Source organism: Vicia villosa, linkage group LG3 (assembly GCF_029867415.1).
Source record: "Vicia villosa cultivar HV-30 ecotype Madison, WI linkage group LG3, Vvil1.0, whole genome shotgun sequence".
Lineage (NCBI taxonomy): Eukaryota > Viridiplantae > Streptophyta > Magnoliopsida > Fabales > Fabaceae > Vicia > Vicia villosa.
This window is the reverse complement of record NC_081182.1, coordinates 16,510,078-16,532,956: the sequence shown is the minus strand read 5'-3', so window position 1 is coordinate 16,532,956 and position 22,879 is coordinate 16,510,078. Positions and strand designations below refer to the sequence as shown.

General features: G+C 33.3%; 2 non-coding genes across 2 annotated transcripts; both read right to left on the bottom strand.

Moving 5' to 3' along the window:
• Positions 1-19,449: 19,449 nt before the first annotated feature.
• Positions 19,450-19,531, bottom strand: TRNAS-UGA (transfer RNA serine (anticodon UGA)). Its single transcript has one exon. It is a non-coding gene; the product is annotated as a tRNA-Ser (tRNA).
• Positions 19,532-21,163: 1,632 nt separating this feature from the next.
• Positions 21,164-21,245, bottom strand: TRNAS-UGA (transfer RNA serine (anticodon UGA)). The gene has a single exon. It is a non-coding gene; the product is annotated as a tRNA-Ser (tRNA).
• Between the last annotated feature and the right edge of the window lie 1,634 nt (positions 21,246-22,879).

The window sequence follows — 22,879 nt, the reverse complement described above, 5'->3', positions numbered from 1 at the left end:
TCGAGAACACATTCCTGGTTCCCCATCAACAATGTACTTGTAATATGGGTTACAGGTGATGAAGGATCCTCTTTTTGCTTTCCAGCTTTGGTGTTCTTGATCTTTAGATGCACCATTATTTGGAAATGTGAAGTTAGCAAGGAGAAAAGCCTGTTAGAGTTTTTTTCTAGGAAATAATCGCAAGAGGAAATTGAGGTTATGAGCTCAGGGTTGGAAAAATTTCAAATGATGAAGATGAAGGCTATTTATAGAAGAGGAATATCGTTCCCGTTTCCTTTTAAAAAAACAAAGGGAGAAGTTAGTGGGGCACATGTATACTTTTGAGAGGTTAAGTATGCGTTTACCTGTTCCATTACCACATTACTCCTAGTATATATGAATAATGATAATGGTTGCATCATAGCATGTCTTGATGAGACATTTGGGAGAAGTGGTCTAATGACCATGACGTCACAACAATAAGTATTATTGCGTAGAAAGTTATAAAAAATGTCCCTTTCTTTTTTTGGTCGAAAAATATTTATTTAGGGGGCAATTTGTTAGCTGTAATTTCGACGCTCCATAAGATGTGAGATGTATTAATAAAAAATTAGTGAAATATTTGAAGTAGATAAGTTGATTTTGATGAAAAAGTCAAAGTGATGTTCTTTGAATGGGATTTGTTGAGAGGATTTGTCATATTGGCGAAATGATATTACACTAGGACTTAGAATATTTTTGGAATGACATGGACATGAGTTTGACAAAGGCCAATTCGAAATAAGGATGATAACTGTATTTTGGTCTTGTCGGTTCCTTAAAAGGACGCGTGGAAGCCTGTAAGGGACCAAACACATGCAAACAGAACGTGTCATCCTCTGGAGAAGAGACTGTTCGTTACCACTATTGTCAAAGTAGTATAAATAGGAGTCTTAGCATTAGATTTATGTGTGTTCAATATTGTACCAAACTCAAAATCACCCAAAGTATCTAAGTGTTGTTGAGGAAAGAGTTTATGAGAACACGTACGTATGAAACACCATCTATATTTCAATGTCAATTTACTTGCATTAAAACCCTTTTTTCATTCCATTTACCTTCCAGTCGAAGTTACATTCCTGGCCTTTTACTTTAATAAACACTCTTTATATTATCTTTAATATCTTTAAGTTTACCATTACCGTCAAACAACTTAATATTAAGAAAAACTAAAACAAAAATTATACACATATGTTCTAGGATCAATCTAGTCGATCCTGTAAGCAACCAAAGTATCAAATTTGGAAGACTAGTGGTTGTTTACCAAAATCTTAGGTAAACACTACTATACTTATTTTCTCCACTTTTTTTTATTATGACAAAGGGGGGAGAAGTATACTCGTAGGAGGAGTAAAGTTTACTCTATACTTATGCGAGGGGGAGTTTAACCACTCCAAACTTTATCTATCTTTCTTATCTTTTACCACTTCCCTGAGAGACGTGTTGTATCATCAAAAAGGTGGAAATTGTAAATCTAAGGCTTGTACGTATGAAGTTAATAATTCCGATGATAACCTTCCTAGTGTTTTGATGACGACAAAACAAATAATTATTGAAGTCAGTGGTAATATTTTCCAACTCTTTGATGATGATGATTAACTTGAAGACATCTTAAGCCTTATCGAGTAGGAGACTCGAGGTTCCATTGAAGTTCTTATTATGATCAATGTATATGACAATGGAATTCAAAAATGTCAGAGTTGTGAAAGAGAGGAAGTGTGAAAGATCGCTTAGTCGTGTTTGTCTGTGTGACCAGAGTCTTGTGAAAGTATGAGAGTAACTCCTAAGATACTAAGGAAACTCACACACAGACTTAATCGGTTAGATCCTAAGGTTAATCGATTAGATGAAGTAAAATCAATTATATAATCAATTATGGCAGTGTCTTAATGATTGGTAGTAGTTCTCTATCCAAACTTTCTATATTGGGCATAAATAATCAATTATTTGAAGTGTCTAATCGATTAGACTTAGAACCTAATCGATTAGGTAAGTTAATTGACCCATGGATCGTTTCCTTTCTGAGCCAATTCTTTTCCTATATAGAGGAGTCGCATCCTCACTTCATTTCACTCCATAATTCAGGATTTCACCAATCTTTCTCAATTTATATCTCTATCCAAACTTTATATATATATATATATATATATATATATATATATATATATATATATATATATATATATATATATATATATATATATATATATATATATATATATACACTTTTTTCCACCAAAGTTGCATTAGTGTCTTGTAATGAAAACCACTTGTGAGGAAAGAGTTGTACTGGTGTCGGTCCATTGTTGTTATTTTCAAGAGTGCAATAATCTTAAAAAATTGAGTTTGGTTCTTGAGATAAATTATTTTAAAATCTCGGTTTGATTACAGAACTCAGCCTACAAAGTTTTGTTTGATTATCGAGATCAACCTGTAAAATCCATACTTAGTTTGTGAGTTCAACCAATGGAAAATCTCACTTTTGGTTGGGGGAATAAGACAATGTAAAATATCTCGATTCACTTGCATCAAAGGTTCGTGGACATAACCTATAAAATCTCAATTTTATAGTGAAATCTCAAGAAGATCTCTTGGGGACAAGACTAGACCAACGTTTGGCTGAACCTAAATAATTCTCAGGTGCCATCTCCCTAACTCTATCTCTTTTAATTATAATATCTATTTCATCATCTTATTTTCTTTCCACTATATTTATCTTTGATTTTTAATGATACTAATACAATTTGCTTTTTTAGTAATAATTTTTATAAACTAATCACGAAATTTGAATACTACAATTATGTATTCCTTCTCACCATCTACACATGGTTCTAGAATGACATCATCCTTATTACTAATAGAATAAATTATTAGTACTTTGTGAAATTCCTTCACTCTTGCTTTAGTGGTGATCATGAGCCATAGTTCACCACTTCATCACAAAAATATCCATGCTTGTGTCAAGTGAGGCCATTACCATTCTCATTGTCCTTCCTGTCTTCTTGAGAAAGAAGAGATCAACATTATCTCATTATCCATAGACGAGTCACTATTTGTGAACAATCTTGTCTTCCTTTGAACCACTTCGCCTTTATAGACCTTATGTTTGAGGAACTATGAGTCGTCGTGAATATTATAGTTTAGGCCCATGCATAATCAATGATCTTGGCCCATTGAGTTGCAATCACATGGAATGCACATGAGTTATTAAATGGGGCCCAACAAATTGTATCAGGTCGTGAGACTTCTTTGAATATGACTCACCCACCACAACTCCTAAAGGAGCGAAGTCGGGGTTGTCAAGTTTGAAGAAATAACATTATATGACTCTAGACGTCCCACTAGGTCAATGAAAGATTATATATTGGCCTCAAATGCTAGGCGAATATCATATTTTTTCACACTGCATTTAGAGTCACTACTACGATACTAATAACAAGTACAATAGTGTTTGTTAAAATTAATAATTATCCTAATTTATACTTGTAAATTTACATAAAAATAAAAAATATTTGTTTAATTAATATTTCTTTTTTTTCAATTAAAATAAAAAGGATAAATTAAAGAAAAAAATATGTTTATTTAATATTATTTTGTACATTAATTTTCCATAGAATTTTTAAAGTGTCTTTTTATGAAGGAATCGGAGAAAATAATAAGCTAATTCAAGCAAATTTTCAACAGTATGATATTTTTATTAAATTAAAATGTGTTAAACTCTGATTTAATATTGAGATTAAATTAGTATGTTTTAAGATCTAATATGGGATTCAATCCTCCGCAACTGTGATCGAAAGGGGACTGAAATCACTTGATGTTAGAACTGACCTCCGAATCGAACTACTCCCTCTGTCCCAAATTATAAGAGAAATTCTCTTTTTAGAACTGACCAGATATATTAATTATTCAATGAATCTAAAAAGAGAATTTCTCTTATAATTTGGGACTGAGGAGTATATCGGTAGTGATAAAAAAAATAGAATCTAATATGAGATTATGATTATTTCAAAAAAAAAGTAACCGTTTTAATAAATAAAAAGTGTATTAAAAATCATTCTTTTTAATTGATAGTGTCACTAATTTATTTTGTTAGAAATATAGATAATTTTAACTTGTGGTTTGCCTAAAAATTGATGCTAACTATGTAGTTGTGTGAGTTCATTATTGGGAAAGTGAGAATTTGTAGTTGATTGGAAGTTGAGAAGGTGGAGTAGTGGATTCCAAAAAAAATTAATGGTTGACGAAAAGGGACAAACAAAATATACTAACCTCTCTCGTGAAGAAAACAAAAAGAGGCATTTCAAATATTTTTTTTTTGTTCTTAAGCCAAATATTGGAATTTGTTCTTGCCATTTGGTGCTGCGTGCACTCAAAGAATTCTATTTTGCTTTAACTTTCTTCTAATCCTTGAAGAATGCCCTAGATTTAGATAAATCTATATGCCAAATGAGTGAATAAGGTTGCTTCCAAAGACTTTTTAGTTTGAGATATACTCCATTATATTGTTCATTATTAATCTCTATGTCATCTTAAATTTTTATTTGGAAACAAGAAAATTCTCAATATATTATCTTTAAATTATTATTATTTTACAAGTAGTAATATATGAGAGTTTTTTTTTTTTAATAAAAAATTATTTTTTTCGTCCAAGTATTGCAGTAGTAAAATTAAGGCACAAATAATATAGAATTAAAAGATATTATAAATTAAATCAATATTTTAAAATTGGATTAGAGTTGAAGTATCTGACCAGCTTTGAAATATTGCATATGAACTAAAATGGGTATAAAGTTAAAAAATATGCATAACTATGCTATGCAGGTTCATCCCTCACTGTCGTGATGGAGATCATCACCACTATTTCAAGATCACGAGTTCTTCAACTATATCTATTTCTCGTTCTTGAATGGAATAATGGCGCCTTCTATTAGAAACGATATTCGATTCATACGATTTCCATGATTTCATATTCAATCTCCACTCACCAGCTCGTAACCTCCTTAAGTCACCGAATCAAGAACGTTCATAAGCAAACACGGAGATTTGTCACAGTTGATCCAATTAATCTCTGTTTCAACTACGATTCGTTGGATTCTCATATTTAAGATTCCATCAAGAACTCTGTAAAGCAACAAAAGAAAGGATCCTAGATCCAAATATAGATATACACTATAGACCGAAGGTAGTTTTCTTAGAGAACATGCCTAAGGTTCACATTGCATCCTCCGATCTTATGTCACATGTATTTTCCGCCGCTAACGCGGTATTCACTGTTGCGGCGTCAAAAATACGACAAGTTCATAGTTAATGCATGATGTGGATGTGGTATAGAAGCTCCTTTTATTGGTACCAAACGATCTCTAGCCAATGAATAAAGACCTTTTCAGGCTGGATCCAATAGGTCATGATGAAGTTCACATCACAACTGAAGCTACATTACTAAGGTAAAGCGAGGCGAGCGTTGATTACAAAATTGTTCACAATTGAGCACGCCAACCCTGTTATATCCTTTCTTTATCACTTCAGACAGTTAAAGATTCCAGCGGTCGTCCTCAACACACGTCCTTAAGGAAATCAACTATACAACAATACACTACTTTGCCAGGATAAGAATTATTGCTGAAGGTTTATTTATTTAGTAATTCCACTGTATCATTGTAACTAATTCAATTCATTATTAACATAAATGTATATCCATCCTCTATTTAGTTCCTCTATTGTATACTTTTTTGTCTATCTTTCTTTTTAGAATGCTGAAGATGAGAATAACAAATAATACACGCATTTGTGCGTAGACAAAGAATACATGCATTTTTGTGTAGACAAAGAATACACACATTTTTGCTTAGACAAATAACACACACACATTTCTGATTATGGATGGTAAGCAGACTCAAACCCGCGGGGCTCACCTGAGCCCAAATCCGAGTCAACAGGTGAAAACTCGAGTTGACTGGGTTTGGGTTCGGGTGCCACCCAATATTTTGGGTGAGATTTTGGGTAGTGTGAAATCCGCGTCCGAAACCTGAAACTACACCCGCTTATATATATATATATATATATATATATATATATATATATATATATATATATATATATATATATATATATATATATATATATATATATATATATATATATATATATATATATATATATATATATATATATATATATTTATAGTGGAAAGTTGTAAGAAAATTGCAGGAAAAATGTATTTTGCTACGGGTTTGAGTTTGGGTGAAAAAACCCGAACCCAACCGGTGTGGGTGTGGGCATGGGTGTTATTTTTCTACCCGAATAGCCTTTGGGTTCAGGTGGTAATTTCAGGTGCGGGTTTGGGTAGTGTAAAACCCGCACCCTACCTGTTTCCATCCCTAATTCGAATAAAGCTAATCCATGTGCGTTAAGCGGTGGAGCCCAGAGAAGCCAATCCATAAGTGTTACAAAAATTTGCAAACAACCAGCGGTGCATCATAACAACAATAATAAAATGGAGCCAAATGCAGGGCTCTAAACTAAATAACACTGAAATCAATGAGTTAAAAGTATTTTTATAAATGTTAATAGTTGTGACAGTCAAGGAAAAAATCCTATGAAACATTAAAGTAAACAAAATAATACAGGGAGAAAGAGAAATCAAACCGAATCTTCTAGAGCAGAGGTACCGGGATCACACTCTGAAGTCACCTCGGGAGTAGCATGAAGTGGATTCAGTGCCTCAACTGAAATTATGGCAGTAGAATTGCACAATGTCATTTCAGATTTCACATAAGACCATTTACAATGGTTGAAAAACTCAACACCCACTTTTTCAACTCCCAACACTCCACATCATTTTCTCTTTCTTCCACCTAATAACTCAACACCCATTCAACTTTTACCCTCTCCAATGGTTTTTCATTCAACACCCTACCCCACCACTTTTTATTTTCATATTCTTATTTAAATTTTATTTTTATTTTTATGATTACATAAAATTACAATTATCAATTAAAATTAAATTAAAATAATAAATAATTAATAATTTATTTTTTAATTTTTTGTAATAAAAACAAAATTTATTTAAATAATTGGATACGATACAAATCATCTTAAATTAAAAAATGATTATTGGGATCCATTTCACTAAAATAAGACACTTAACTTTAAAAAAAAACACTAATAGAAAGATAATAATAGAGAAAGATAGTGAAAAACTTGGTTTTTTTTCTGTGTCCAAATCAAATGAACCAAGTCTCTATTTATAGAGAAAAAAAAATCATGAATTTTGGTATAAAAAAAAAATAAAAAAATTAATTTGCAACGAAATAATTGAGTTCAAAGTATTAAATGGATAAAAATCTGGCCAGCCAATCAGAAACAGTCAAGTGTCATTAATTATCTCTTTTTTCTCTCTCTCCGCGTGGGATAAAGCCCACTCTCACTGCTAGAGAGTGGCTCACACGCGCCAGATTTGGACCAGTGAGGCGCTGCCACGTCAGCCTCTGGGACAGATTAATTGGTGTTGAGTTTATTCAACATCTCTCTCCTCCAACACACACTCAACACCACTTTACACACACCACTACACACCATTTTCCCATGTTGACTTCAATTCAACTCCCCATTGCACTTGGTCTAAGAGCCACAAAGACTACCTAATTGACGCTGAGTCGTTGACTAGTAAAATAGACAACATGAGAAAAATATGGCACGTTTCATATATTTGAGAGACTTAAATGGTAATTTTAAAAATAATGGGATCAAAAATAACTCCGAAGACAAAATACGAGCACCAGAAGAATATTAAGCCATAAGTTTATAATATAAGTAAAATAAGATAAATTAATTTATGATATATCTTATAAGTAAATAACAATAAAAATATTTTTAAAAACATTATATTTTATTTTTTGGCAAATAAAATTTTAAAAATTGATGTTTTAAATATTCTTGTTCTATAGAAAAAAAACGTCAACAGTAGGGTTCAAACCTGCGGAGGCGTAACCCAATAGATTTCAAGTCTATCTCCTTAACCACTCGAACATATTGACTCTATATTTAAGAGTCTATTTATCATGCTTTTAATTTTTTAAAATCATATAAGTTATACAATTAACTCGGCTAAAAAATCAAACATAACTTTAAAAAGGTGAAACACACGTTTTGATCTCGTATCTTCTAGTCGGGTTCATGTTAGTACAATAACTTCAATAAGGATCATAATGGTCCCTTAACTATGCAAATTAAAGCATTTTAGTAGTTTATACCCATTTCCTTAAACGAATTTAAATTTATATGCTTGACATCCATGTCAGTATTGTATGACACTCACACTTTAGTGACCGATTAACCGATTAATTTTTTTGTAAAAAAATGGTATTTTTCAGTGTTTTAAAAGTCATATTCAAACTTTTTGTAAAATGCTTAAATCAAATTAAAATTCCAACTTAGCCTATAATTTTTTTCATTCATAATGATTTGACGACAACCATAATTTCTACCATCTCCATAAACAAAATCAATGTTCCTTGAAACCTTCAAATAACCACATCATTAACAACTAAAATATTCAAATCTCCATAGTGGTGGTTCTTATGAACATGTATGTTTTAGATACGGGTTCCAATTCTCCTCTCTATACTCAAATCACAAATAGAACCATTGTTCTCCAATCTATTCTCATATATGAATTCATTTTTCTATTGTAAGAGATATGGATTCTTCTACTTATTTCCTTCTCACACCAATAATAAGGAATTGATAACCATCTTCACGGACAAAGATGGAAACAACGATAATACATAAAAATAAAGCTTTACAGTTGTTAGGTCTCCTGTCACATGCATACATATTTCAAAGAAATGTCACAATGGCCATACGCATGAAATGTACCTCATCAACTACCTCTATTTTTTAATTTATACAATCTATCATTTCCACTGGTTGTCGAATATCAAATCCAACATTATCAACTAGAAATTGGTTGCTCTAGTTCATGGAATGTAACTATGCTAGCAGTGAGATAACTCTCTTGCACCGACTATAAAGTGAAATTGAGAACAAATTGTTTGCGCGGTCAAAGTTTATCAAGTAGTATTAAATTTTAATTTATGAAATTTGACTTTTGTAATTCTGGGTTTTGGTTAATGAATTGTGTTTTTCTTAATAAGGGTTAAATATGTGGCAAATTCAATGGTTTTTACCTTTGCAAATTAAAATTGCACAAAGTCATTTCAACTTTCCCATTGAAATTCTGGACTCAGACACGCGATGTCTTACAGGATGTCACGATATCACTATCTGAATGTTTTTAAACAAATGAACAAAGTGTAAACAGAAAACAACACAGGAAAATTGTTAACCCAGTTCGGTGCAAACACACCTACATCTGGGGGCTACCAAGCTAGGGAGGAAGTCCACTATAAGTAATATCAATTCAAGGTAATACAACTCAATATTACGCCTTTCACTTAATATCTACCCAATGCAACTTCAATCTAAACACCTTAGACCAGAGATCCTACTCACTCCCCCTCAATCACAGCAGTGATGAAGAACTAACAGACGAATAACAAAAGAAGACACTCTTCAAAAACACAACTTGATCTTGCTTAAAAGCTTTGATCAAGTACAATAGTACTCTTGCTTAAAAGCTTTGAGTACTTCTTACAACTCAAAACAAAAACGCCTAGACCAAGACAATCATCATGATGATTGTTTGGCTTACAAGAAAGCTAGTACACAAAACGAACAAAAACACAACAAACTTCTGGACGGCAAACCCTAAACCAAAAAACATGCGTCCAGCAACTTCTTCAATTGTTATAAATAACCTTGCAGCAGCTGGGCCTTGGATCCAATATTGGTTTTAAACCTAATTAAAACCATTTCCATAAAGCAAAGATCCTATGAATAACCATCGCATAACGTTGTTCTGAAACAAATCAATATCCAACGTTTCCAAAAGAGACGCGCAAAGTCTTAACAGATCAAATAACCATAACGAGAACATAATAAAACACAGCAGCTTCGGATGTCATGACATCGGTCTTGACATCAGGTAAAAGCCTGCACAAGAAAAACTTCAAAACAATGCATGTCATGACACCAGGTTTGACATGATAAAGACACTATTTGTTTTACCAAAAAATACAGCCAATCAATAACATCTACAAACTCCCCCTTTGGCGAATTTTTGGCTAAAACAATAATAGATGATACCAACAGAGGTTAGAGTATGCGCAGCAGCAAATAGAAACAAGGATCCAGAGAAATAAATTCTGTCAGCCAACAACATCCTGCTTGATTAATCATAGTACATCCAAGGATATCCCTTGTCCTGGTAACAGAATATCCCTTGTCCTGGTAACAGAATATCCCTTGTCAGGACAAGAGGATCCAGAGAAACATTAACAGCAACAACCAGCAACAACCAAGTCATCATCTATCACTTTCACTTCTCCCCCTTTCTAGCCACAAAAGGAGCCAAACAACAGATGAAGATTTACACTTCAGAACCAACAGTATCTTCAGTATCCTCCTTACTCATCTCCACATCACTGGAGCTACTAGTCCGGGCATCAGCATCCTTACCCTCCTCAGCCATCACTACCAACAGTATGATCATCACCACCATCAGCAGAGTATACTTAACATTCAAGTGAGCAATAGTGCTGGTCTCACACCCAATTAATTGCTATAATCCTTCACAAAGACAAATGCCCAGTTTGCTTCTTAGATTTTCAAATTGATTTGCATCCAAGGCTTTTGTGAAAATATCAGCTAGTTGAAGGTTTGTAGCAACATGTTCCAAGACAATTGTTTTATCTTCAACAAGATCTCTAATGTAATGATGTCTAATATCAATGTGCTTGGTCCTGCTATGCTGAATGGGATTCTTTGAAATGTTAATGGCACTTAAATTGTCACAATATAATGTCATGACATCTTGTGTGACATTGTATTCTGTTAACATTTGTTTCATCCAAACAAGCTGAGAGCAACTACTTCCTGCTGCAATGTATTCTGCCTCTGCAGTGGACAGGGACACACAATTTTGTTTCTTGCTGAACCATGAAATAAGATTATTACCCAAGAAGAAACATCCTCCTGAAGTACTTTTTCTGTCATCAGCACTTCCTGCCCAGTCTGCATCACAATATCCAGTGAGAATGGGTTCACACCCATGAGAGTAGAGCATTCCATATTCACAAGTACCATTCACATATTTCAGGATCCTCTTGACTTGATTGATATGGCTGGTTTTGGGTTCTGCTTGATACCTAGCACATACCCCAACAGCAAAGGCAATATCAGGTCTACTGGCTGTAAGATACAACAGACTTCCTATCATGCTTCTGTATAGACTTTGATTAACACTGGTTCCCTTTTCATCTTTGGACAGCTTCAAATGGGTAGGTGCTGGTGTCCTTTTGTGAGAAGCATTTTCCATTCCAAACTTTTTGACAATGTTTCTAGAATACTTGCTCTGAGAGAGAAAGATTGAGTCTTCCATCTGTTTGACTTGCAGCCCAAGAAAATAGGTTAATTCTCCAACTAGACTCATTTCAAATTCAGATTGCATCTGATCAACAAAATGTCTAGTCATCTTGTCTGACATCCCACCAAATACAATATCATCCACATAGATTTGAGCTATCAGAATCTTCCCTCCTTCATCTTTAACAAAAAGAGTTTTATCTATCCCTCCTTTCCTGTATCCATTGCTAGTAAGAAACTCAGTTAGTCTCTCATACCAAGCTCTAGGGGCTTGTTTCAGACCGTAAAGAGCTTTTCTTAATTTGTATACATGATCAGGGTGGTTTGGATCTGCAAAACCTTTAGGTTGTTCTACATAGACTTCCTCATTCAAATATCCATTCAAGAAAGCACTCTTCACATCCATCTGGTATAGTTTGAATTTCAGAATACATGCAATCCCTAACAATAGCCTAATTGACTCAAGTCTGGCAACAGGAGCAAAGGTTTCATCAAAGTCAATTCCTTCAACTTGGGTGTATCCTTGAGCAACTAGCCTTGCTTTGTTTCTGATAACAGTTCCCAGTTCATCTGACTTGTTCTTGTAAACCCATTTAGTTCCAATGACATTAGTACCTTTAGGTCTTGGTACCAGCTCCCATACTTCATTTCTTTCAAACTGGCCTAGTTCTTCCTGCATGGCATTAATCCAGAACTCATCTGTTAATGCTTCCTTGACATTTTTAGGTTCAATTTTTGACACAAAACAAGAGTTTGAGACAACTTCTCTTGACCTTGTAATAACTCCACTGTTGAGATCTCCTATAATAAGTTCTTTAGGATGATCTTTCTGAATTCTTATAGAAGGACTCTTGTTAGGGGGTTCAGTCTCAGCTTCTGTGATAGTGGGACTGCAATCATCTTCTCTTGTAGAACCTTCTGCTGTAAAATCCCAGAATGTTCCGACATCTTCTGTGACATCTGCTTGATTGTGAACATCATCAACCACAACATTTATGGATTCCATTATTATTTTGGTTCTTGAGTTGAATACTCTATAAGCTCTACTGTTTGTAGAGTAGCCCAGAAAGATTCCTTCATCAATTTGTAGCTTAGGAATTCCTCTTACAGCTTCAAGAGAAATAATTCTTTTCATACCTCTTAGATGAAGGTGACCAAGTTTTTGGTGCCACAGCTTTGCTTCTTCTTCTTTAGAACAAACAGTAGATTAGCTGGATTCATGAGACACCCACAAGTAGCAGTTATCTTTGGATCTGACACCCCTCATTACAAATTCCTTTTCTTCATTAATAACCACACACTCAGCTTTGGTGAAGTTGACTTGGTATCCTTGGTCACAGAGTTGACTGATGCTTATGAGATTGGCAGTCAGGCCTTTGACCAACAAAACACCTTCTAAATTTGGCACTCCTGAACAATCTAATTTTCCAACTCCTTTGATTTCTCCTTTAGCTCCATCACCAAAGGTTACATAACTAGTAGAATGACTCTTGATATCAACAAGCAAATTTTTGATTCCAGTCATGTGTCTGGAACATCCACTATCAAAATACCAGTCTTCTTTGGCTGAAACTCTAAGAGATGTATGGGCTATTAAAGCCATACTTTTAGGTTTCCATTGTTGCTTCTGGATGGGCATGATCTGCTTAGGTTTGTAAGAAGGAGCTTGATCTGGATATCCATATAGTCTGAAGCAGAAAGGCTTAATGTGTCCAAATCTTCCACAGTAATGACATCTCCATCTTTGAAACTTTCTCTTCATTTCACCTTTCTCCTGATGTTGAGTCACATGTTTTGACATCGGCTTCGACATCTCAGCTTCAGGTTTAGTTCTGCTACTATCTTGGACATATTTCTTTGCACCAACAAATCCTATACCAGACATATCTCTTGAATTTTTTTCCGACCTGCAAGATCTCCTCCAACATATCCGTGCCACTGTTCAACATTTTTACTGATTTTGACATCTGATCAAGTTTGGATTGTAGCAGGATAATTTCACCATTCAGTTCAGATATAGTTTCATTAAGCTCTTTGTTATTAGCTTCCAACTGGGCTATGTATTTCTTCTGCTTTTCACCTTGTTGACATACTTCAGCACTTCTGATACACAGCTTTCTGTAGGAAATTGCCAGTTCTTCAAAGGTTAGCTCATCTTCACTAGCATCTTCATCAGAATTGCAAACTCCAGTAAGGGCTGTGACATGTTTGGCTGATTCTTTTTCAAAATCACTCTCAGAATCTTCATCAGACCAGGAGACTGACAATCCTTTCTTTTGTTTCTTGAGATAAGTAGGGCATTCAGCTCTAATATGTCCATACCCTTCACATCCATGACATTGGATCCCTTTGTTGTGGTTGTACTTTTCTTCTGGTTTAACTCCTCTGCCAGAGTCATAAGATCTATTGATGTCAGATGAGATGTTCTTGACATTAGGTCTTGACTTCTGATGCATCCTTCTCATAATTTTGTTGAATTGTTTACCAAGCATAGCTATAGATTCAGATACATTCTCTTCTCTACTTTCCTTAACTTCTTCTTGAGAGTTGGACACAAAAGCTATGCTTTTGTTCTTCTTTTCAGAATTTTCATTGATTCCCATCTCAAAGGTTTGAAGAGATCCAATTAACTCTTCTACCTTCATTTTGCTGATGTCCTGTGCCTCTTCTATAGCTGTAACTTTCATATCAAATCTCTTAGGTAGGGATCTAAGGATTTTCCTCACCAACTTTTCATCAGACATTTTTTCTCCCAAAGCTCCTGAGGTATTAGCAATATCGAGTAAATTCATATGAAAATCCTTAATACTTTCATCATCCCTCATCCTTAGATTTTCAAATTTTGTAGTTAGCAGTTGAAGTCTTGACATCTTCACTTTGGAGGTGCCCTCATGAGTAGTCTTTAGGATATCCCAGACATCTTTGGCTAGTTTACACTGGTGAACCAGTCTGAATATATTTTTGTCAATTCCATTGAATAAAGCATTTAGGGCTTTAGAGTTGCCAAGCGCCAATGCCTCTTCATCTTTGTCCCAATCTTCCTCTGGTTTAAGAGTTTTGTTGCCATCTTTATCAGTAATAACAGGATGTTCCCATCCTTTGTTCACAGCTCTCCATGCTTTGCTGTTCACGGATTTCAGAAAAGCCACCATGAGAGGTTTCCAATAATCATAATTAGAGCCATCCAGAATGGGTGGTCTCATTATAAATCTACCACCTTCTTTGTCCATCGAACCAGAAAATACTTTCCCTAGATCTCACCCAGTAAAAACAGGCAGGGTGCCTGCTCTGATGCCAATTGAAATTCTGGACTCAGACACGCGATGTCTTACAGGATGTCACGACATCACTATCTGAATGTTTTTAAACAAATGAACAAAGTGTAAACAGAAAACAACACAGGAAAATTGTTAACCCAGTTCGGTGCAAACACACCTACATCTGGGGGCTACCAAGCCAGGGAGGAAGTCCACTATAAGTAATATCAATTCAAGGTAATACAACTCAATATTACGCCTTTCACTTAATATCTACCCAATGCAACTTCAATCTAAACACCTTAGACCAGAGATCCTACTCACTCCCCCTCAATCACAGCAGTGATGAAGAACTAACAGACGAATAACAAAAGAAGACACTCTTCAAAAACACAACTTGATCTTGCTTAAAAGCTTTGATCAAGTACAATAGTACTCTTGCTTAAAATCTTTGAGTACTTCTTACAACTCAAAACAAAAACGCCTAGACCAAGACAATCATCATGATGATTGTTTGGCTTACAAGAAAGCTAGTACACAAAACGAACAAAAACACAACAAACTTCTGGACGGCAAACCCTAAACCAAAAAACATGCGTCCAGCAGCTTCTTCAATTGTTATAAATAACCTTGCAGCAGCTGGGCCTTGGATCCAATATTGGTTTTAAACCTAATTAAAACCATTTCCATAAAGCAAAGATCCTATGAATAACCATCGCATAACGTTGTTCTGAAACAAATCAATATCCAACGTTTCCAAAAGAGGCGCGCAAAGTCTTAACAGATCAAATAACCATAACGAGAACATAATAAAACACAGCAGCTTCGGATGTCATGACATCGGTCTTGACATCAGGTAAAAGCCTGCACAAGAAAAACTTCAAAACAATGCATGTCATGACACCAGGTTTGACATGATAAAGACACTATTTGTTTTACCAAAAAATACAGCCAATCAATAACATCTACACACATAAGAGCCAAGATGGGGAAAATGTGGCACGTTTCATAAATTTGAGAGACTCAAATGGTAAATTTTAAAATTATGGCATACAAAATAACTCTGAAGATAAAATACGAGCATCGGATTAGTATTAAGTCATAAATTTATTATATAAGTAAAATAAGTTAAATTAATATATGATATACCTTATAAGTAAATAACAATAAAAATCTTTAAAAAAACATTATATTTTATTTGTTGGCAAATAAAATTTAAATAATTGATGGTTTAAATATTCTTGTTCGATAGGAAAAAAATTCGTCAACAGCAGGGTTCAAACACGCGCGGGGGTAGCCTAATAGATTTCAAGTCTATCTCCTTAACCACTCGGACATATTGACTCTATATTTAAGAATCTGATGATTTTATCAAGCTTTTAATTTTTTTTATATCATATAAATTATACAATTAACTCTGTTAAAAAAAATCATACATAACATTTTTTTTGAATCAAAGGAATATATATTAATTCCAAAAACCACAATACAAAGCAAGGTGATCATACTGATCCAACCTATCACACTTGACAAAAAACCTAGTAAAACTAAGTCATCAATTTAGCAAGATGACTTCTAAACTTCCTATATTGCCATCCCCTATATACAATGTTATCTTTGATGTTATCCTCTATACAATATGTATTAAGTACATTCCTAAAAAAATAAATGTTACTCCTCATGTTCCAGACGAAGTAAATTGTCTCACCAATTGCCATTTTCAAGCAAGCTGCTTTCCATCCCTTCCTTTTGGTAACCTCAATTAGCCAGTGGAGTTCTTCTTCCCATTTAAGAGGTGTGTGCCTAATCTCCAACCAATCAAGAATGTTCCTCCATATATAATCAGTGGCTATGCATTGAAAGAAAAGATGGTCTATAGTTTCATCCTCTCTTTTACACATACTGCAAATTTTGTCTTGAATGAATCCCATCAAACATAACTTTAAAAAGGAGAAATACACTTTTTGATAATAACTTCAATAAGGACCATAATGGTCCCTTAACTATGCAAATTAAAGCATTTTAGTAATTTAAAACCATTTCCTTAAACGACTTTAAATTTATATGCTTGACATCCATGTCAGTATTGTATGACATTGAGACTTTATTGACTGATTAACCGATGAAAATTTTGTAAAATAAGGGTACTTTTCAGGGTTTTAAAAGTCATATTCAAACTCTTCGTCAAATGCTTAAATCAAATTAAAATTCCCACTTAGCCTATAATTTTTTTCATTCACAAAGATTTGATGACAAGCATAATTTCTACCATCTCCATAAGCAAAATCAATGTTCCTTGAAACTGTCAAATAACCACGTCATTAACAATTAATATATTCAAATCTGCATAGTGGTGGTTCTTATGAACATGTATGTTTTAGATACGTGTTTTAATTCTCCTCTCTATCCCCAAATCACAAATAGAACCATTATTCTCCCTCTATTCTCATATGCGAATTCATTTTTCTATTGTAAGAGATATGGATTATTCTATTAATTTCCTTCTCAAACCAATAATAAGGAATTGATAACCATATTCACGGACAAAAATGGAAACAACGATAATACGTGAAAATAAAGCCATAAAGTTGTTTGGTCTCCTGTCACATGCATACATATTTCAAAGAAATGTCACAGTGGCCATACGCATGAAGTGTACCTCATCAACTACCTCTATTATTTAATTTATACAATCTATGATTTCCACTGGTTATCGAATATCAAATCCAACATTATCAACTAGAAATTGGTTGCTCTAGTTCATGGATTGTAACTATGCTAGTAATGAGATACCTCTCTTGCACCGACGGCAGAGTGAAATTGAAAACTAATTGTCTGCGTAGTCAAAGTTTATTAAGTAGTATTAAATTTTAGTTTATGAAATTTGACTTTTGTAATTTTGGGTTTTGATTAATGATGGCAAATAAAATTTTAATAATTGATGGTTTAAATATTCTTGTTCTATAGGAAAAATATTCGTCAACAGCAGGGTTCGAACCTGCGCGGGCGTAGCCTAGTAGATTTCAAGTCTATCTACTTAACCACTCGGACATATTGACTCTATATTTAAGAATCTGATGATTTTATCATGCTTTTAATTTTTTTTAGATCATATAAATTATACAATTAACTCTGTTAAAAAAATCATACATAACATTTTTTTTAATCAGAGGAATATATATTAATTCAAAAAACCACAATACAAAGCAAGGTGATCATACTGATCCAACCTATCCAACTCGACAAAAAACCTAGTAAAACTAAGTCATCAATTTAGCAAGATGACTTCTAAACTTCCTATATTGCCATCCCCTATATACAATGTTATCTTTGATGTTATCCTCTATACAATATGTATTAAGTACATTCCTAAAAAAACAAATGTTATTCCTCATGTTCCAGACAAAGTAAATTGTCTCAGCAATTGCCATTTTCAAGCAAGCTGCTTTCCATCCCTTCCTTTTTGTAGCCTCAATTAGCCATTAGAGTTCTTCTTCCCATTTAAGAGGTGTGTGCCTAATATCCAACCATTCAAGAATGTTCCTCCATATATAATCATTGGCTATGCATTGAAAGAAAAGATGGTCTATAGTTTCATCCTCTCTTTTACACATACTGCAAATTTTGTCTTGAATGAATCCCATCAAACATAACTTTAAAAAGGAGAAATACACTTTTTGATAATAACTTCAATAAGGACCATAATGGTCCCTTAACTATGCAAATTAAAGCATTTTAGTAATTTATAACGATTTCCTTAAACAACTTTAAATTTATATGCTTGACATCCATGTCAGTATTGTATGACATTGAGAATTTATTGACCGATTAACCGATGAAATTTTTGTAAAATAAGGGTACTTTTCAGGGTTTTAAAAGTCATATTCAAACTCTTCGTCAAATGCTTAAATCAAATTAAAATTCCCACTTAGCCTATAATTTTTTTCATTCACAAAGATTTGAAGACAACCATAATTTCTACCATCTCCATAAACAAAATCAATGTTCCTTGAAACCGTCAAATAACCACATCATTAACAATTAATATATTCAAATCTGCATAGTGGTGGTTCTTATGAACATGTATGTTTTAGATACGTGTTCCAATTCTCCTCTCTATCCCCAAATCACAAATAGAACCATTATTCTCTCTCTATTCTCATATGCGAATTCACTTTTCTATTGTAAGAGATATGGATTATTCTATTAATTTCCTTCTCAAACCAATAATAAGGAATTGATAACCATATTCACAGACAAAAATGGAAACAACGATAATACGTGAAAATAAAGCCATAAAGTTGTTTGGTCTCCTGTCACATGCATACATATTTCAAAGAAATGTCACAGTGGCCATACGCATGAAGTGTACCTCATCAACTACCTCTATTATTTGATTTATGCAATCTATGATTTCCACTGGTTATCGAATATCAAATCCAACATTATCAACTAGAAATTGGTTGCTCTAGTTCATGGATTGTAACTATGCTAGTAATGAGATACCTCTCTTGCACCGACGACAGAGTGAAATTGAAAACTAATTGTCTGCGCGGTCAAAGTTTATTAAGTAGTATTAAATTTTAGTTTATGAAATTTGACTTTTGTAATTCTGGGTTTTGATTAATGATGGCAAATAAAATTTTAATAATGGATGGTTTAAATATTCTTGTTCTATTGGAAAAAAATTCGTCAACAGCAGGGTTCGAACCTGCGCGGGCGTAGCCCAATAGATTTCAAGTCTATCTCCTTAACCACTCGGACATATTGACTCTATATTTAAGAATCTGATGATTTTATCATGCTTTTAATTTTTTTTAGATCATATAAATTATACAATTAACTCTGTTAAAAAAATCATACATAACATTTTTTTTTAATCAAAGGAATATATATTAGTTCAAAAAACCACAATACAAAGCAAGGTGATCATACTGATCCAACCTATCCAACTTGACAAAAAACCTAGTAAAACTAAGTCATCAATTTAGCAAGATGACTTCTAAACTTCCTATATTGCCATCCCCTATATACAATGTTATCTTTGATGTTATCCTCTATACAATATGTATTAAGTACATTCCTAAAAAAACAAATGTTATTCCTCATGTTTCAGACAAAGTAAATTGTCTCAGCAATCGCCATTTTCAAGCAAGTTGCTTTCCATCCCTTCCTTTTTGTAGCCTCAATTAGCCATTAGAGTTCTTCTTCCCATTTAAGAGGTGTGTGCCTAATCTCCAACCATTCAAGAATGTTCCTCCATATATAATCATTGGCTATGCATTGAAAGAAAAGATGGTCTATAGTTTCATCCTCTCTTTTACACATACTGCAAATTTTGTCTTGAATGAATCCCATCAAACATAACTTTAAAAAGGAGAAATACACTTTTTGATAATAACTTCAATAAGGACCATAATGGTCCCTTAACTATGCAAATTAAAGCATTTCAGTAATTTATAACCATTTCCTTAATCGGTTTTAAATTTATATGCTTGACATCCATGTTAGTATTGTATGACATTAATAATTTATTGACCGATTAACCGATGAAATTTTTGTAAAATAAGGGTACTTTTCAGGGTTTTAAAAGTCATATTCAAACTCTTCGTTAAATGCTTAAATCAAATTAAAATTCCCACTTAGCCTATAATTTTTTTCATTCACAAAGATTTGACGACAACCATAATTTCTACCATCTCCATAAACGAAATCAATGTTCCTTGAAACCGTCAGATAACCACATCATTAACAATTAATATATTCAAATCTGCATAGTGGTGGTTCTTATGAACATGTATGTTTTAGATACGTGTTCCAATTCTCCTCTCTATCCCCAAAACACAAATAGAACCATTATTCTCCCTCTATTCTCATATGCGAATTCATTTTTCTATTGTAAGAGATATGGATTATTCTATTAATTTCCTTCCCAAACCAATAATAAGGAATTGATAACCATACTCACGGACAAAAATGGAAACAACGATAATACGTGAAAATAAAGCCATAAAGTTATTTGGTCTCCTGTCACATGCATACATATTTCAAAGAAATGTCACAGTGGCCATACGCATGAAGTGTACCTCATCAACTACCTCTATTATTTAATTTATACAATCTATGATTTCCACTGGTTATCGAATATCAAATCCAACATTATCAACTAGAAATTGGTTGCTCTAGTTCATGGAATGTAACTATGCTAGCAGTGAGATACCTTTCTTGCACCGACGACAGAGTGAAATTGAGAACTAATTGTCTGCGCGGTCAAAGTTTATTAAGTAGTATTAAATTTTAGTTTATGAAATTTGACTTTTGTCATTCTGGGTTTTGGTTAATGATGGCAAATAAAATTTTAATAATTGATGGTTTAAATATTCTTGTTCTATAGGAAAAAAATTCGTCAACAGCAGGGTTCGAACCTGCGCGGGCGTAGCCCAATAGATTTCAAGTCTATCTCCTTAACCACTCGGACATATTGACTCTATATTTAAGAATCTGATGATTTTATCATGCTTTTAATTTTTTTTAGATCATATAAATTATACAATTAACTCTGTTAAAAAAAATCATACATTACATTTTTTTTTAATCAAAGGAATATATATTAATTCAAAAAACCACAATACAAAGCAATGTGATCATACTGATCCAACCTATCCAACTCGACCAAAAACCTAGTAAAACTAAGTCATCAATTTAGCAAGATGACTTCTAAACTTCCTATATTGCCATCCCCTATATACAATGTTATCTTTGATGTTATCCTCTATACAATATGTATTAAGTACATTCCTAAAAAAACAAATGTTATTCCTCATGTTCCAGACCAAGTAAATTGTCTCAGCAATTGCCATTTTCAAGCAAGTTGCTTTCCATCCCTTCCTTTTTGTAGCCTCAATTAGCCATTAGAGTTCTTCTTCCCATTTAAGAGGTGTGTGCCTAATATCTAACCATTCAAGAATGTTCCTCCATATATAATCATTGGCTATGCATTGAAAGAAAAGATGGTCTATAGTTTCATCTTCTCTTTTACACATACTGCAAATTTTGTGTTAATTGAATCCCATCAAACATAACTTTAAAAATGAGAAATACACTTTTTGATAATAACTTCAATAAGGACCATAATGGTCCCTTAACTATGCAAATTAAAGCATTTTAGTAATTTATAACCTATTCCTTAAACGACTTTAAATTTATATGCTTGACATCCATGTCAGTATTGTATGACATTGACACTTTATTAACCGATTAACCGATGAATTTTTTTGTAAAATAAGGGTACTTTTCAGTGTTTTAAAAGTCATATTCAAATTCTTCGTCAAATGCTTAAATCAAATTAAAATTCCCACTTAGTCTATAATTTTTTTCATTCACAAAGATTTGACGACAACCATAATTTCTACCATCTCCATAAACGAAATCAATGTTCCTTGAAACCGTCAGATAACCACATCATTAACAATTAATATATTCAAATCTGCATAGTGGTGGTTCTTATGAACATGTATGTTTTAGTTACGGGTTCCGATTCTCCTCTCTATCCCCAAATCACAAATAGAACCACTATTCTCCCTCTATTCTCATATGCGAATTCATTTTTCTATTGTAAGAGATATGGATTATTCTATTAATTTCCTTCTCAAACCAATAATAAGGAATTGATAACCATATTCACGGACAAAAATGGAAACAACGATAATACGTGAAAATAAAGCCATAAAGTTGTTTGGTCTCCTGTCACATGCATACATATTTCAAAGAAATGTCACAGTGGCCATACGCATGAAGTGTACCTCATCAACTACCTCTATTATTTAATTTATACAATCTATGATTTCCACTGGTTATCGAATATCAAATCCAACATTATCAACTAGAAATTGGTTGCTCTAGTTCATGGAATGTAACTATGCTAGCAGTGAGATACCTCTCTTGCACCGACGACAGAGTGAAATTGAGAACTAATTGTCTGCGCGGTCAAAGTTTATTAAGTAGTATTAAATTTTAGTTTTTGAAATTTGACTTTTGTAATTCTGGGTTTTGGTTAATGATGGCAAATAAAATTTTAATAATTGATGGTTTAAATATTCTTGTTCTATAGGAAAAAAATT